General features: G+C 40.6%; 1 pseudogene; it reads right to left on the reverse strand.

Annotated features, from left to right (window-relative positions):
• Positions 1 to 525: 525 nt before the first annotated feature.
• LOC126095924 (5S ribosomal RNA) lies at positions 526 to 643 on the reverse strand (annotated as a pseudogene).
• Between the last annotated feature and the right edge of the window lie 9,201 nt (positions 644 to 9,844).

The raw sequence follows: 9,844 nt of genomic DNA on the forward strand, positions 1-9,844 counted from the left end.
TTTGAAACCATTATTCAGCGTCGCTCTTTGGCGTTCCATTTTTATTTACTTTTTTTATTTTTGCTTTTTTGCACGCGCCGACGGTCTGTAGCATCAACAGACGTTTTTGATGAGAGGACGTGTTAATAAATAAAGGCCGTCTGGCTCTCTGTTTATCGAAAACGCTGCTACGCCCTTTCCAGACACAGTTGAGAGGGCGCATTTCTTTTAATAAGCTGTGGCTGTTTTCTTCCATCGTCTCAGTCACACCAGGTGAACCTAACAGTCAGGCAAATGGCACATATTGGTAACTAAATCAACTAAAAAGAAAAAAAAAACTCCTTCCAAGCAGGCCATGAAGGACCAACGGTACCGACCGACCGCCGTGTCATCCTTATCCCATAGGCTTCACTGGATACTGGTATGGAGGGGCATGTGGTCAGCACACCGCTCTCCCAGCCGTATGTCAGTTTCCGACACCGGAGCCGATACTTCTCAATCAAGTAGCTCCGCAATTTGCCTCACAAGGACTGAGTGCACCCCGCTTGCCAACAGCGCTCGGTAGACCGGATGGACATCCATCTAAGTACTAGCCCAGCCCGACAGCGCTTAACTTCGGTGATATGACGGCAACCGGTGTTACCACTGCGGCAAGGCCGTTGGCAACTACCTAAACTGGTGAGACTACATTCCAAATGGTGCAGACTTCCTCTAGCAGCCATACGATCATACCACTGTGCGCTTTTCGAATCACTACTCATATTCTCAGCTAGTAAGTGGGCACACAGACTGATCCTGGTCACCAAAAAAGCTTCAGTCAGATGAGAGCAGGGGTGTCCTACTTAGGATAGCAGGAGCCTTCGGCACCACCTCATGAATGCACTGTGCGGTGCTCTGAATATGCCAGATAGATAGTACTATCAAATACAGAGCTGCGAGGTACTGGTTAAACATGGGGAGGCTAGATAATGTGCATACAATAACTGGTGTACCGACACAGAGGGCACGTCACCTTAAACTCTGGCGTTGGATACGTGGCAAGGTGAGTGACATGCGAGTAATAAAGAACGCAGACTGTACGACTTCGTCACCGAGCGAGGTGGCGCAGTGGTTAAACACTGGACTCGCATTCTGGAGGACGACGGTTCAATACCGCGTCCGGCCATCCTGATTTAGGTTTTCTGTGATTTCCCTAAATCGCTCCAGGCAAATGCCGGGATGGTTCCTTTCGAAGGGCACGGGCGACTTCCTTCCCCGTCCTTCCCTAATCCGATGAGACCGATGACCTCGCTGTCTGGTCTTCTTCCCAAAAAACAACCCCAACAACGACTTCGTCCCTGACATAAGGAAGCGGTTGAAAATGAAATTCATCGATTCCAGCCGCGGTATGGTACATTTAACTGAACACTGCCCTTATCCCACGCAGTTAAATCGCTTTAGGCTGAGACAGACACCTACACGCATATGTAACGAGGAGGGTTCCACAGAACGCACTGTCTTCTTCTGGGGTATCCGTGGACACGACATAATATTCATTCTTACAAGCATCGTAACAACGATCTCCAAGGACCGACAGCGATACTCACAGTGGCAGAGAAAACAGTGGCAATGAGAAGGATGAGGAGGAGAGAGACGATACGTAACAGTATATAAAGCGCTATGATCGTGAATGAGACATAACATTCCAAAATGTACTGAAAAACTGTACATATCTCTCAAATAAAAGGTAAAGATAGCGAACACTAGAGTTAATTTAGTGTAAGGTGCCGATAATCGAGCCAAGAAAGCAACTACTTGAGTACCTAATGTCAATGAGTAGGATTAGCAATACTATTTCTCTACTACTAATTATAACCCGCTTTGTTGTGACTGGCGACCAACAGCTCGAAGAAACAATTCCCTGGTATTCACCGTCAGTCGCAATCGGTGAGCTGCAAGGTACTGGTTAAACATGGGGAGACTAGATGTACCTCTACCCTATCGTATTTTTACATTCTTCTCAAAACAAAACAAAATTGATTTACATTTCAACCTCAAATTATTCGTTTAAGTATTTATTTCGTGTCAAATATTGGAGGTAAAAACAAAACAAAAAAAACTACAGAAAAGATAACAAACGAAAACAGTAATATGTACGACCTGTTTTGAAATATTAGATAACAGGTCTCTAAATTTACGATAAATCGATAAAATAAGCTAAATGTTGGCAAAAAGTAACCGCGGAAATGTAACAACTAAAGTTCTTAGTGATGCTTGTCTAGGTATATACAGTTCAGAGCTTCTGGTTTCTACGACGCGGATGCACTGTTGTGCGTTCGTACTCTATAGGGAAGTCGCATTTGCTTCTTCTTCTTGTTAAAAAGAGAGAAAAAATTCTCCTTTGGAATTCATCTTTTAGACACTATGATACATGAGGTTCTAATCCACACTATTCTATGTACTACATACCATCTCGAAGATCTTTTCATACCCCAGATTTAATACAAATCTGTTCTCTGCAAGCAGAAGAGTACTTCTCAGCACTTTCATTGCCCGTTGTTTGTGTTAGAGTCGCAGTTGGCCCCATATTTACGTAAAGTCGTTTGGATAACATTTTGTTTCTCTAAATTTTACATTTTATTGGGACGCTGCAGTTAGCAGAAGTAAATCGCTCCCGTAGGCGGCACTGCAAAATCAGTGGTAGCGAGTGACAAACTCTTTCCCACGCCCGCATCGGTTAAGGGTAGGGCAGTAGTGAGTCATTGGAGCTCGGGGACGCACACGAGTCATGAGAAATGATGTTGCTTCGCGATCTGTACGTAGGGGAACCACATATACTTTGGCGCGAAAATCTAAATTTTTCTCATTAAATATTAGTTACGAAAGCCCACTTCTGACACATCAAATACTAGGAGCAGCTTAGATGTAATCAGAGCTTTAATACTACAATACCACTATGTGTAAACCAATTAGTAAGCAAATGAATATTGTTAAGTTACCGACGACGTACAAATAACTGCCAAGTTTGAGTAATCTTGCTAGTCGGTGATAAGAAGTACTGTTCCGTGACACTCTGTTTCACCATGCTATCGAATTTCATTAACTTTCGGGATGAATCGTTTAAGAGTTTTTACGGTATTCGCAAATTAATGCACCATAATGGCATCCCGGGACGTATGTAATTTAGATCAGCTACCCGCATTTCCTGTTGTATTCACAGTTTGCCTACTTGCAACTTCTAAAGAAAGCAGTGTGTTGTAAGGACTGCTTTGAGGAACATCAGCGAGAGATTTACAGGAATCAGGTAGGACGAAATACTACGAGTCGATTCATTAACCTAATCCAAGGAAAATTTAACTAAACGCAGTCTTGAGCGCGAAGGTACGACCAATTGTACTGAACATCGTCTGCACCGCTTTCTGTGAACTTTTGTCTAAACTGTGAAACTTTTATGGAAGCCTGGTATCAAGAAGGGACCTTGCAGCCCCCCTATGAGCTCGAACTTCTCTGACATTCCTCTCATGGTGAGTGCAGGAGCCATATACGGGAAGAAGTAAAGTGCTGCCCGACTGATTCGGAATGTTCGAAGGGTCGGTATACAGTTTTAATTATCACCTGTAAAAAACAAGTTACGTAGTTTATTTTTGTTTGTTCACAGATTTATGTCTGCAGTACTAGTGAAATCTGAAATATCCATGCCACAGTATCGTAGCGCTCTGGTAGAGCAGTAATCAGTACAGCGCAGCCCTCTGACAAGGTGTAGTATCTTTTAAAGAGTTTAAAACGAGACAACACCGCAACACGTCAAGCAGAATTAGTTCAATCGTACAGCACTTTTCTTTTTCTTCATTCTGCTGAATGGTTTGATGCGTCCCGCAACGAATTCCTCTCACGCGCCGATCTTTCACCTCAGAGTAGCACTTGCAACCTACGTCCTCTATTATTGCTGAATGTATTTCAATATATGTCTTCCTCTACATTTTCTACCATCTACAGCTATCTGTTAATACCACGGAAGTTATTCCCTGCTGTTTTAACGTCCTATCATCCAGTCCCCTGTTGTTGTCAGTGTTTTCCATACGCTCTTTTCCTCGCCGATTCTACGCAAAACGTCCTCATTTCTTACCTTACCGGTCCATCCAATTTTCAACATGTTTCCGTCGCACCGTATCTCAAATCCTTCGATTCTCTTCCGTTCTGGTTTTTCCACTTCACGTTTCACTACCATACCAGTGTTGTGCTCCAAACATACATTTTCAGTAATTTCTTCCACAAATTAATGCCTATGCTTCATACTAGTAGACTTCTCTTGCCCACGAATGTCTTTCTTGCCAGTGATAGTCTACTTTTATATTCTCCCTGCTTCGTCCGTCATTTGTTATCTTGCTGCCAAGCCAGCAGATTTCCTTAACTTGGTGTACTTCGTGATCGCCAATTCTGATGTTAAGTTTCTTGCTGTTCTCATTTCTGCTACTTGTTATAATTTTGTCTTTCTTCGATTTACTCTCAGCACATATTCCATACTTATTAGACTGTTCACTCTATTCAACAGGTCCTCTAATTCTTCTTCACTTTCACTGAGGACAGCAATATCATCAGCGTGTCTTATCATTGATATCCTTTCACCTTGAATTTTAATCCCACTCGTGGACCTTTCTTCTATTTTCATAATTGCTTCTTCAATGTACAGATTGAACAGTAGGGCCAAAAGACCACATCCCTGTCTTACACGCTTTTTAATCCGAGCACTTCGCTCTTACTGTTATCTCTTGGCTTTTGAACTTACTATACATTAGCAGTCTTTTCCTGTAGCTTACCCCTATTTTTCTCAGGATTTCGAAAATGTTGCACCATTTGACATTGTCGAACGCTTTTTCCAGGTCGACAAAGCCTGTTAACATGACTTGATTTTTCTATGGTCTGGCTTTCATTATCAACCACAACACTACAGTTGCCTCTCTGGTGCCTTTATCTTTCCTAAAATCAAACTGATCGTCATATAATAGATCTTCAATTTTCTTTTCCTTTCTTCTGTGTACTATTATTGTCAGCAACTAGGATACATAATCTGTGAAGCTGATGGTGTGGCAATTCTCCCACTTACCGGCTCTTTTAATCTTCGGGATTATGTATATGATGTATTTCCGAAAGTCAGATGGTATATTGCCAGTCTCATACATTCTACACGCCAACGTGAATAGTCGTTTTGTTGCCGCATCCCCCAGTGATTTTAGAAATTCTGATGGAATGTTACCGATCCTTCTGCCTTATCCGAACTAAAATGTTTGAAGGCTATTTTTAAATCTGATCCTAATACTGAATCTTATATCTCTTTTATGCTGATTCGTGTTTCTTTTTCTATCACGTCATCAGAAAAGTCTTGCTCCTCATAGAGGCTTTCCGTGTACTCTTTCCATCTATCTGCTCTCTCTTCTGCATTTAACAGTGGGGTTCCCATTTCACTCTTAATGTTATCATCCTTGCTTTTAATTTTACTGAAGGTTGTTTTGACTTTTGTATATACTGGATCACTCCTTCCGACGATTATTTCTTTTTCGATTTATTCATATTTTTCATGCAGCCGTTTCGTCTTAGGGTCCCTGCACTTCTTATTTGTTACATTCTTAGATGACTTATATTCCTGTATTCCTGAATTTCCCTGAACATTATTGAACTTTCTACTTTCGTCGATCAACTGAAGTATTTCTTCTTTTACTCGTGGTTTCTGGGCAGTTACTTTCCCTGTATCTGTGCTTTTATTTCAGACATCTGTGATTGTCCTTCAGCTGTACTGCCTACCTCACTGCCTACTGAACTATTGATTATGGGAGTACTTTAAGCATTATGTCCTCATTCCTAAGTATTTCGTATCCCACTTCTTTGCGAATTGATTCTTCCTCAGTATTGTCTTGATCTTCAGGTTACTCATCATCGTTACAAAATTGTGGTCTGAGTCTGTATCTGGTCCTGGTTATGACTCACAATCCAATGTCTGATTTCGGAATCTCTACCTGATGATGATGCAATCTAACTGAAACCTTCCGTATCTCCAGGCCTTTTCGAAGTATACCTTTTGCTCTTGTGATTCTTGAACAGAGCATGGCACAGCGTTTAGGTGGCACAAATGCTTCCACTCTAGTCAAACAATTCTGGATGAAGCAGAACAAAGTGGCAGACCATCTCCTTGTGAAAAACCGGTAACAGCAAAAGAATTGCTCAAAGACCGACGCATCATGGTCGAGGCTATAGTGGAAAAACTAACCATCAGTCATGCAGTGGATTTCAGTATTTTCCACAATATTTTGAACATTAGAAACGTCGCCATCTGCTGGGTTCCCAGAGTCCTCACAGCCATTCAAAATGCACGGTGATATGTGGCAGCAACGGAAATTTTGGAGCTGTGTCAGGACAACGCAGGTTACTTTAGTCGCCTAGTTGCCATGAACAAGTGCTGGGTGTGTCACTACGACACCGATGCAAAGGAATAAACTTAGCCGTGGTAACATGTTGGCTCACTACCGCAGAAGTAGGCGAAGTGTCGTGAGTTGAAGACTTCCAGTATTATCCACTGTTAAGCCCGATGCTGTTGAAAGCCAGCTGGAGCACTCGAAGGCCGAAAACCAGCCACATAAGGAAGGTGGCACACGTAGACGGTAGATTAGAGGACGTAAATAGCAACGGGAGGGCTTGCAAATGGCAGACGCTGAAGCCAGTTGCTCCCGGGCAAAAGCTTCAGAGAACAGGTAATTCATATGCCGTCTAGACGCTGTTGCAGGCTGCCACAGTTGTCGCAAGCAGGCACCTCTTAGCATATCCAGCAGGCATGATCCTTGCTTCTGAGAACAGTAGCGTCAGTGGATTCACAGAGGTTTGAGTGAGACGGGGAATGAGTAAATCTGCTGGAACAGTGGTCCCCACTCCATTGGGAGAAATCTCCGTCCTTAGGGAGGAGCAAGTGACGTGAAACACTGTTGTTGAATGCCACACTAGGAAGGGTACTGACGTTTCGCTTTCAGCTGAACGTTTATGCTACCAGACATGAAGTTTATTAGTGTAAAGGGCATAAAACATCCATACTTACAGAGTAGAAGTAGGGGAAGAAACTGAACGTCGTTGGCCAGAGGCACCATGGAGGTGCAGAGCCACGCATTATATACTGTAATATTAGTAATTTTCGCCTCACAAATATTAATATACGCTCAATAGTAAACGCCTGATAGCCTAAAGTTATCGAACAATTGTAAAGTAAAAGAAATGAACCATCGCATAGCAGCGACAGAATCTATTATTCTTTATCTTTGCCGTTCTTGCGCTGTGCCTGTCAGTCTCTATATACACGTATCGATTAATGATATAAAAAAGAATTCTGTTGTCTCAAGACAAATGAGGCATTGGGCACCTCATCTTTTACTGTTTGTATTCCATGAAAGGCGGACGCGGATTTGCTGCGTTCCGCATCGGTATTTTATATTTTATGTGAAAATATTCAGTAAATATGCTAATTGTTATTTTTCCAATCAAAAAACATTTAGTTTGTTGTATTTGATTACGAACAGACAGCATAAAGAGGACATTTTTACTGTTAGGTATGAAGTATTTAACCACAATGGTCACCTACTGTAATTTAATACGAAAAGGTACGTAGCATTAAAAAAACGTGTGTTAGAGATAAGTGTGCTTATTTTAGTAAATTAACCTTGATGATTTCCATCTCCTTATTTACTTGAATGTTAATTATTTTGTGTTAGTTCATCACTAGAAATTACGATCACGCTTATGGGCTGAACACAGCATGTTGCAGAAGGAAAATTATCGTTATACTATTATTTCTGAATCAGCTCTTTTTTTAAAAAAAATGTGTAGTGTTGCATTTCTTTTAAAGTCTATAAATCTTCTGGTCCCTTAGTGTTGTTCCGGGCATGACTACATCGCGACTATAAAAATGTACAGAAATGATAATGTTTCTTCTGAACGATCTCAGATAAATCAATCTGCTGCTCTTATTCAAGTATTTAATGCTCAATGTATTTTATTATAATAGTGTAATCAATCCCTGATTCTGTTGCCAAGTGGCCCACCAAAATATTCACTTTTTCGACATATTTCAAAAAAATATAAAATAAGAATTCTCTTTCTTTTCGCCCCCCCCCCCAAGAGCAACGCTACAATACCTGCAAATTAACGGTGGATTGGCGGGTTGTCTGCAGATAGGGGGAAACAGGCTCCGCCTTAATCTTTAAAAACAGTGACTGACTGTTCCATCGGTTCTTAGTAAAATATTTTATACCTTGTGAATGAAACACACATAATTGTATGATATTGTACAGTATATTTGATACACGAACCGGTTTTTGGCTTTTACGCCGTTATCAGGTACAGAAATAAGATGTGGCACAGTGCAATATTGTTGTATAAGAGATTTTAAACTAGTAAATGTACAGAGTATCTCCAATTCGAAAGATGAAAATGTTAACGTTAGAATTAGTAACAAAACAAGGATTATTTCAGTGTAAATGCGATGTAAGATTATTTAAGTAAGATAAAATACATGGCACATTAACTAATGAATACAGACTAATTACAACAGTTGTACATAGAAGAAAACAATTGAACAGTGAACTTTAGTGACATAGCCCACAGTTGTTGCTGAACAAAATAATCTTTTTAATAGAGCCTAAATTACGAACAAATAAATTATAATCACATGTTCATCAACCCAAGATTAGTAACGAATGACCAGGCACAGCCCCCTTAATCGCCACTTCTAACAGCAGATACTACTCATAATCCCATCCAAGCCGTGTTGTAAATTATCCCTCTTACCCACATGTCCCATTTCATTTATTTCAGATACTATTATTTCTCTCATTATGTTAAAAATATGTACTTTGTATAATCACGGCTGCTTCACTCACCTGCTTAATATCACTAACATATCTTATCTGTTTTTAGTTGAGGACCTATTAAAGACAAGATTATTGGGTTCAGCTACATCTTTGCAATATCTCACCGAAGTTTACTGATCATTTAATTTCTTCTATGTACAACTGTTGTAATTTGTCTGTAGTTCATTAGTTAATGTGTCACATATTTTATCTCGCTTAAATAGTCTTGCATTACATTTATGTAGAAATCCGTATTGTTTTATCCCTAATTCTATCATTTAAGTTTCCATCTCTGGAAATGATGATAAACTGTATGTATTTGCACTAGTTTAAAATTTTCGATCCAACAAAATTTCACTGCACCATATAATTATCTTTGTACCTGACGATGGTATAACAGCAGAAAACCACTTCATTTGACAAATAATAGATATTGTAGAATATCATACCAGTGTTGTGTATATTTCATTCGTAATCCCTTAAAAACGGCGGATTTTCATAGTCAGAGAGTCTTGAGTCACAACGTCGGGGCAGTAACTCCGTGTCGCTCGACGCAAGACGCATGTAACCTCACGTTTTATTTTCTCACTTAAAATCCTACTCAAATGTTTGTACGTTACGGGGCCGCTAGTGATTCATACATGTCTTAACAGTCACTCCATCTACTCACAATGACTTCCGTTGAGCCAACAGTCGAATTCTTTACCTGTTTTGTGCTTAGAAATAGCCTTCAGTGTAGTAGTTTAGTAAACCATTATTACTGAACCTTGAGTTCCTTGAGTCTCCTACAAGTATCCCATCGAGTTCCAAGATCCGCTCATTTCGTAGGTATCCTGTAACAATGTTCGACGCTGATCCATGCAACCACCTGCAATCACCGCAGTTTGTCTTTCCGCATTTATCCCATATCGCTCGAAAACTGTAGACTGACCTAAATTCCCCTTTAAGTTCTCACATGCTTCTTCTATCCTATGCCAGGACACGACGAAGTTCCAGCTGTC

This window comes from Schistocerca cancellata, chromosome 8 (genome assembly GCF_023864275.1).
Source record: "Schistocerca cancellata isolate TAMUIC-IGC-003103 chromosome 8, iqSchCanc2.1, whole genome shotgun sequence".
NCBI lineage: Eukaryota > Metazoa > Arthropoda > Insecta > Orthoptera > Acrididae > Schistocerca > Schistocerca cancellata.